Here is a 9,175-nt window from a genome sequence, read left to right as displayed (position 1 = left end):
TTTACAGACAGAAAAAGATCCCACCATGTCGAAGGAACTAATTGTCTGTTGGCATTTATAAAATTGTACTGACATTTCATGTTTCCATCAGCCCGGTCGTAACTTTTTTCATGTCAGGTAATTCATCCGCATGAAATGGTTGGATGGAAACATGGTTAGTGATAATGGTTGTCTATTTCACATAAGGGAACATGCACAGCTGAGGAACATGCTCCCTGAGAGTATACTTTTTCACATCTTAAGAAAATATACAAAAAGTATATTTAACTTAAATGGCCACAAAATATATTTAAAGTATTCTTTAAAAAAATGCATGTATACATATTTTGGGCATATTACCCAGCATCATTTTCTGCAGCTGAAGTTTTGATTTGTAAAATGACGTTGTCCCTCATTTTTAGCTTGTTCAAATGTTTTGATGTTCATTTTCCAACTGAATAATGTTGTACTTTTAATTTTTTTAAACTGTTAATTTATATCCATAATGTTTCAAAAATGTTCAGAAATTGTACTCGTAAATTGCTTCTCTAGCCACATCTGCTTTGTAAATAGCCTTAACATTGGCTGAGAAGGTATCAATCAAGGTATCCTTTACATGCTAATTACAGTCGCTAATGTGTTTAATGAGTAGACGTCTATTTCAATTATAAAAGTATAGTTGCAACAGATTATAAATACACTTTATCTGTAAAGACAATTCAGGAATTCAAATCCCATTTTGGTATACTTCTACTTTATGAGAATATACATAAAATATCGTTACGGTGTATTCAAAGTATATTTGTTTTGCTTTTTATACTAAGAATGTACTTAAGTACAAAAAGTGTGAAAATGTTGATTGTTACCGCCTGGGGGCGGCCCGTCAGGAAGTCCAGGATCCAGTTGCAGAGGCAGGTGTTTAGTCCCAAGTTCCTTCGCTTAGTGATGAGCTTTGTGGGCACTATGGTGTTGCATGCCGAGCTGTAGTCAATGAACAGCATTCTCACACAGGCATCACTGCCTGGTATGGCAACTGCTCGGCATCCGACCGTACTGCGCTACAGAGGATAGTGCATACAGCTCATTACATCACTGGGGCCAAGCTTCATGCCACCCAGGACCTACTGTATCTACTAGTCGTGTCAGAGGAAGGCCCCAAAAATTGTCAAAGACTCCAATCACCCAAGTCATAGGCTGTTCTCTCTGCTATTGCACGGCAAGCGGTACCTGTGTCATGTTTGTCATTTATTATCATGTCTTGTCCCTGTGCTCCCCATTCTATTCGTTTCCCTCTGCTGGTCTTATTAGGTTCTTTCCCTCTTTCTATCCCTCTCTCTCCCCCTCCCTCTCTCACTCTCTCGCTCTCTCTTCTCTCTATCGTTCCGTTCCTGCTCCCAGCTGTTCCTATTCCCCTAATCAATCATTTAGTCTTCCCACACCTGTTCCCGATCCTTTCCCCTGATTAGAGTCCCTATTTCTTCCTTTGTGTTCCGTTCCTGTCCTGTCGGTTCCTTGTTTAGAATTCACCGTGCTGTGATTGTGTATCGCCCTGTCGTGTCGTGTTTTCCTCAGATGCTGCGTGGTGAGCAGGTGTCTGAGTCTGTCTGGTTCGAGTGCCTTCCCGAGGCAACCTGCTGTTCACCTGCTGTTCAAGATCGAGTCTCCAGTTTGTCCTCGTCATTTCGAGTGAAAGTTGTGTTTTTTTGTTTGTATTCACTTTACTGGATTAAAGACTCTGTTTTCGCCAAGTCGCTTTTGGGTCCTCTTTCACCTGCATGACAGAAGGAACCGACCTCTCTGGACAGTTCCAGAGTCTACGTCTCGTGCCACCTGTTACTTCCTGGCCTGCCGAGCCTCCAGAACCTAGGGTTAATAACCCACCTTGCTACTCCGGGCAGCCCACTGAATGCCGCTCCTTTCTCACGCAGTGTGAGATTGTGTTCTCTCTCCAACCCAACACATACTCTAGAGAGAGAGCTCGGGTTGCTTACGTCATTTCACTCCTTACTGGCCGGGCTCGAGAATGGGGCACAGCTATCTGGGAGGCAAGGGCTGATTGCTCTAACAAGTTCCAGAACTTTAAAGAGGAGATGATTCGGGTTTTTGACCGTTCAGTTTTTGGTAGGGAGGCTTCTAGGGCCCTGGCTTCCTTATGCCAAGGTGAACGGTCCATAACGGATTATTCTATTGAGTTTCGCACTCTTGCTGCCTCTAGTGAGTGGAACGAGCCGGCGCTGCTCGCTCGTTTTCTGGAGGGACTCCACGCAGTGGTTAAGGATGAGATTCTCTCCCGGGAGGTTCCTTCAGATGTGGACTCTTTGATTGCTCTCGCCATCCGCATAGAACGACGGGTAGATCTTCGTCACCGGGCTCGTGGAAGAGAGCTCGCATCAACGGTGTTTCCCTGCTCCGCATCGCAACCATCTCCCTCCTCTGGCTCAGAGACTGAGCCCATGCAGCTGGGAGGGATTCGCATCTCGACTAAGGAGAGGGAACGGAGGATCACCAACCGCCTGTGCCTCTATTGCGGAGTTGCTGGACATTTTGTTAATTCATGTCCAGTAAAAGCCAGAGCTCATCTGTAAGCGGAGGGCTACAGGTGAGCGCAACTACTCAAGTCTCTCCATCAAGATCCTGTACTACTTTGTCGGTCCATCTACGCTGGACCGGTTCGGGTGCTACATGTAGTGCCTTGATAGACTCTGGGGCTGAGGGTTGTTTCATGGACGAAGCATGGGTTCGGAAACATGACATTCCTTTCAGAGAGTTAGAGAAGCCTACGCCCATGTTCGCCTTAGATGGTAGTCATCTTCCCAGTATCAGATTTGAGACACTACCTTTAACCCTCACAGTATCTGGTAACCACAGTGAGACTATTTCTTTTTTGATTTTCCGTTCACCGTTTACACCTGTTGTTTTGGGTCATCCCTGGCTAGTATGTCATAATCCTTCTATTAATTGGTCTAGTAATTCTATCCTATCCTGGAACGTTTCTTGTCATGTGAAGTGTTTAATGTCTGCCATCCCTCCCGTTTCTTCTGTCCCTACTTCTCAGGAGGAACCTGGCGATTTGACAGGAGTGCCGGAGGAATATCATGATCTGCGCACGGTCTTCAGTCGGTCCCGAGCCAACTCCCTTCCTCCTCACCGGTCGTATGATTGTAGTATTGATCTCCTTCCGGGGACCACTCCTCCTCGGGGTAGACTATACTCTCTGTCGGCTCCCGAACGTAAGGCTCTCGAGGATTATTTGTCTGTGTCTCTTGACGCCGGTACCATAGTGCCTTCTTCCTCTCCGGCCGGGCGGGGTTCTTTTGTTAAGAAGAAGGACGGTACTCTGCGCCCCTGCGTGGATTATCGAGGGCTGAATGACATAACGGTTAAGAATCGTTATCCGCTTCCCCTTATGTCATCAGCCTTCGAGATTCTGCAGGGAGCCAGGTGCTTTACTAAGTTGGACCTTCGTAACGCTTACCATCTCGTGCGCATCAGAGAGGGGGACGAGTGGAAAACGGCGTTTAACACTCCGTTAGGGCATTTTGAGTACCGGGTTCTGCCGTTCGGTCTCGCCAATGCGCCAGCTGTTTTTCAGGCATTAGTTAATGATGTTCTGAGAGACATGCTGAACATCTTTGTTTTTGTCTATCTTGACGATATCCTGATTTTTTCTCCGTCACTCGAGATTCATGTTCAGCACGTTCGACGTGTTCTACAGCGCCTTTTAGAGAATTGTCTCTACGTAAAGGCTGAGAAGTGCTCTTTTCATGTCTCCTCCGTTACTTTTCTCGGTTCCGTTATTTCCGCTGAAGGCATTCAGATGGATTCCGCTAAGGTCCAAGCTGTCAGTGATTGGCCCGTTCCAAGGTCACGTGTCGAGTTGCAGCGCTTTTTAGGTTTCGCTAATTTCTATCGGCGTTTCATTCGTAATTTCGGTCAAGTTGCTGCCCCTCTCACAGCTCTTACTTCTGTCAAGACGTGTTTTAAGTGGTCCGGTTCCGCCCAGGGAGCTTTTGATCTTCTAAAAGAACGTTTTACGTCCGCTCCTATCCTCGTTACTCCTGACGTCACTAGACAATTCATTGTCGAGGTTGACGCTTCAGAGGTAGGCGTGGGAGCCATTCTATCCCAGCGCTTCCAGTCTGACGATAAGGTTCATCCTTGCGCTTATTTTTCTCATCGCCTGTCGCCATCTGAGCGCAACTATGATGTGGGTAAACGTGAACTGCTCGCCATCCGCTTAGCCCTAGGCGAATGGCGACAGTGGTTGGAGGGGCGACCGTTCCTTTTGTCGTTTGGACAGACCATAAGAACCTTGAGTACATCCGTTCTGCCAAACGACTTAATGCCCGTCAAGCTCGTTGGGCGTTGTTTTTCGCTCGTTTCGAGTTTGTGATTTCTTACCGTCCGGGTAGCAAGAACACCAAGCCTGATGCCTTATCCCGTCTGTTTAGTTCTTCTGTGGCTTCTACTGATCCCGAGGGGATTCTTCCTTATGGGCGTGTTGTCGGGTTAACAGTCTGGGGAATTGAGAGACAGGTTAAGCAAGCACTCACGCACACTGCGTCGCCGCGCGCTTGTCCTAGTAACCTCCTTTTCGTTCCTGTTTCCACTCGTCTGGCTGTTCTTCAGTGGGCTCACTCTGCCAAGTTAGCTGGTCATCCCGGTGTTCGAGGCACTCTTGCGTCTATTCGCCAGCGCTTTTGGTGGCCGACTCAGGAGCGTGACACGCGCCGTTTCGTGGCTGCTTGTTCGGACTGCGCGCAGACTAAGTCGGGTAACTCTCCTCCTGCCGGTCGTCTCAGACCGCTCCCCATTCCTTCTCGACCATGGTCTCACATCGCCCTAGACTTCATTACCAGTCTGCCTTTGTCTGCGGGGAAGACTGTGATTCTTACGGTTGTCGATAGGTTCTCTAAGGCGGCACATTTCATTCCCCTCGCTAAACTTCCTTCCGCTAAGGAGACGGCACAAATCATTATCGAGAATGTATTCAGAATTCATGGCCTCCCGTTAGACGCCGTTTCAGACAGGGGCCCGCAATTCACGTCACAGTTTTGGAGGGAGTTCTGTCGTTTGATTGGTGCGTCCGTCAGTCTCTCTTCCGGGTTTCATCCCCAGTCTAACGGTCAAGCAGAGAGGGCCAATCAGACGATTGGTCGCATACTACGCAGCCTTTCTTTCAGAAACCCTGCGTCTTGGGCAGAACAGCTCCCCTGGGCAGAATACGCTCACAATTCGCTTCCTTCGTCTGCTACCGGGTTATCTCCGTTTCAGAGTAGTCTGGGTTACCAGCCTCCTCTGTTCTCATCCCAGCTTGCCGAGTCCAGCGTTCCCTCCGCTCAAGCGTTTGTCCAACGTTGTGAGCGCACCTGGAGGAGGGTGAGGTCTGCACTTTGCCGTTACAGGGCACAGACTGTTAGAGCCGCCAATAAACGCAGGATTAAGAGTCCAAGGTATTGTTGCGGCCAGAGAGTGTGGCTTTCCACTCGCAACCTTCCTCTTACGACAGCTTCTCGTAAGTTGACTCCGCGGTTCATTGGTCCGTTCCGTGTTTCCCAGGTCGTCAATCCTGTCGCTGTGCGACTGCTTCTTCCGCGACATCTTCGTCGCGTCCATCCTGTCTTCCATGTCTCCTGTGTTAAGCCCTTTCTTCGCACCCCCGTTCGTCTTCCCTCCCCCCCTCCCGTCCTTGTCGAGAGCGCACCTATTTACAAGGTACATAAGATCATGGACATGCGTTCTCGGGGACAGGGTCACCAATACTTAGTGGATTGGGAGGGTTACGGTCCTGAGGAGAGGAGTTGGGTTCCGTCTCGGGACGTGCTGGACCGTTCACTCATTGATGATTTCCTCCGTTGCCGCCAGGATTCCTCCTCGAGTGCGCCAGGAGGCGCTCGGTGAGTGGGGGGTACTGTCATGTTTGTCATTTATTATCATGTCTTGTCCCTGTGCTCCCCATTCTATTCGTTTCCCTCTGCTGGTCTTATTAGGTTCTTTCCCTCTTTCTATCCCTCTCTCTCCCCCTCCCTCTCTCACTCTCTCGCTCTCTCTTCTCTCTATCGTTCCGTTCCTGCTCCCAGCTGTTCCTATTCCCCTAATCAATCATTTAGTCTTCCCACACCTGTTCCCGATCCTTTCCCCTGATTAGAGTCCCTATTTCTTCCTTTGTGTTCCGTTCCTGTCCTGTCGGTTCCTTGTTTAGAATTCACCGTGCTGTGATTGTGTATCGCCCTGTCGTGTCGTGTTTTCCTCAGATGCTGCGTGGTGAGCAGGTGTCTGAGTCTGTCTGGTTCGAGTGCCTTCCCGAGGCAACCTGCTGTTCACCTGCTGTTCAAGATCGAGTCTCCAGTTTGTCCTCGTCATTTCGAGTGAAAGTTGTGTTTTTTTGTTTGTATTCACTTTACTGGATTAAAGACTCTGTTTTCGCCAAGTCGCTTTTGGGTCCTCTTTCACCTGCATGACAACCTGAGCGCCAAATCTAGGTTCAAAAGGCTCCTTCTACCCCCAAGCCATAAGAACAGTTGAACAGTTAATCAAATGGCCACCGGACTATATGCATTGACACCCCCCACCCTTTTGTTTTTACACTGCTGCTACTCACATTTTATTATCTTACCTACAAGTACAAATGACCTCGACTAAACCTTATCCTCCCGCACATTGACTCGGTACCGGTACCCCCTGTATATAGCCTCATTATTGTTCTTTTATTGTGTTATTGTTTTTTGTTCATTCATTTATTTACAGTGCTTTGTGAAAGTATTCGGCCCCCTTGAACTTTGCGACCTTTTGCCACATTTCAGGCTTCAAACATAAAGATATAAAACTGTATTTTTTTGTGAAGAATCAACAACAAGTGGGACACAATCATGAAGTGGAACGACATTTATTGGATATTTCTAACTTTTTTAACAAATCAAAAACTGAAAAATTGGGCGTGCAAAATTATTCAGCCCCTTTACTTTCAGTGCAGCAAACTCTCTCCAGAAGTTCAGTGAGGATCTCTGAATGATCCAATGTTGACCTAAATGACTAATGATGATAAATACAATCCACCTGTGTGTAATCAAGTCTCCGTATAAATGCACCTGCACTTTGATAGTCTCAGAGGTCCGTTAAAAGCGCAGAGAGCATCATGAAAAACAAGGAACACACCAGGCAGGTCCGAGATACTGTTGTGGAGAAGTTTAAAGCCGAATTTGGATACAAAAATATTTCCCAAGCTTTAAACACCCAAGGAGCACTGTGCAAGCGATAATATTGAAATGGAAGGAGTATCAGACCACTGCAAATCTACCAAGACCTGGCCATCCCTCTAAACTTTCAGCTCATACAAGGAGAAGACTGATCAGAGATGCAGCCAAGAGGCCCATGATCACTCTGGATGAACTGCAGAGATCTACAGCTGAGGTGGGACACCCTGTCCATAGGACAACAATCAGTCGTATATTGCACAAATCTGGCCTTTATGGAAGAGTGGCAAGAAGAAAGCCATTTCTTAACTTCTTGCGTCGAGCCATCCCGGATCCGGGATCGTGAATACAGCCTCAAGCTCATTACCATAACGCAACGTTAACTATTCATGAAAATCGCAAATGAAATGAAATTAATCTATTTGCTCTCAAGCTTAGTCTTTTGTTAACAACACTGTCATCTCAGATTTTCAAAATATGCTTCTCAACTATATCAAACTAGCATTTAGCGTTTAGCATTAGCATTTAGCATTAGCATTTAGCATTTAGCATTTAGCATTAGCATTTAGCGTTAGCATTAGCAGGCAACATTTTCACAAAAACCAGCAAAAACATTCAATAAATCATTTACCTTTGAATAACTTCGGATGTTTTCAATGAGGAGACTCTCAGTTAGATAGCAAATTTTCAGTTTTCCTGAAAGATTAGTTGTGCAGGAGAAATCGGTCCGTTTTCTGCGTCATGTTTGGCTACCAAAAAAAAACGAAAATTCATTCATCCAAACGCCAAACTTTCTTCCACATTAACTCCATAATATCGACTGAAACATGGTAAACGTTGTTTAGAATCAATCCTCAAGGTGTTTTTTCACATATCTCTTCATGATATATCATTCCTGGATGTCTCCTCTCTGTCTCAATCACATGGATGAATGCGAGCAGCTTGGAGATTACGCAACAATTTCAACAAAGGACACTGGGCGGACTCCTGGTAAATGTAGTCTCTTATGGCCAATCTTCCAATGATATGCCTACAAATACGTCACAATGCTGCAGACAACTTGGAGAAACAATAGAAAGGGCAAGCTAATTCGTGGCGCTTTCACAGCCATATAAGGAGACAATGGAAAACAGAGCCTCAAATCCTGCTCATTTCCTGTTTGAGGTTGCATCTTGGTAACGCCTGTAAGATCAGTTCTGGGGCACCCACAGATAATATCTTTGCAGTTTTGAAAACGTCAGAGTGTTTTCTTTCCAAAGCTGGCAATTATATGCATAGTCGAGCATCTTTTTGTGACAAAATATTGCGCTTAAAACAGGCATGTTTTTTATCCAATAATGAAATTGCGCCCCCCTAGCTTCAACTGGTTAAAGATATCCATAAAAAGTGTCGTTTAAAGTTTGCCACAAGCCACCTGGGAGACACACCAAACATGTGGAAGAAGGTGCTCTGGTCAGATGAAACCAAAATTGAACTTTTTGGCATCAATGCAAAACTTTATGTTTGGCGTAAAAGCAACACAGCTCATCACCCTGAACACACCATCCCCACTGTCAAACATGGTGGTGGCAGCATCATGGTTTGGGCCTGCTTTTCTTCAGCAGGGACAGGGAAGATGGTTAAAATTGATGTGAAGATGGATGGAGCCAAATACAGGACCATTCTGGAAGAAAACCTGATGGAGTCTGCAAAAGACCTGAGACTGGGACGGAGATTTCTTCCAACAAGACAATGATCCAAAACATAAAGCAAAATCTACAATGGAATGGTTCAAAAATAAACATATCCAGGTGTTAGAATGGCCAAGTCAAAGTCCAGACCTGAATCCAATCGAGAATCTGTGGAAAGAACTGAAAACTGCTGTTCACAAATGCTCTCCATCCAACCTCACTGAGCTCGAGCTGTTTTGCAAGGAGGAATGGGAAAAAAATGTCAGTCTCTCGATGTGCAAAACTGATAGAGACATACCCCAAGCGACTTACAGCTGTAATTGCAGCAAAAGG

This window comes from Oncorhynchus gorbuscha, linkage group LG09, assembly GCF_021184085.1.
Source record: "Oncorhynchus gorbuscha isolate QuinsamMale2020 ecotype Even-year linkage group LG09, OgorEven_v1.0, whole genome shotgun sequence".
In the NCBI taxonomy this organism is placed as follows: Eukaryota; Metazoa; Chordata; class Actinopteri; order Salmoniformes; family Salmonidae; genus Oncorhynchus; species Oncorhynchus gorbuscha.
Note: the sequence above shows the minus strand (reverse complement) of the source record.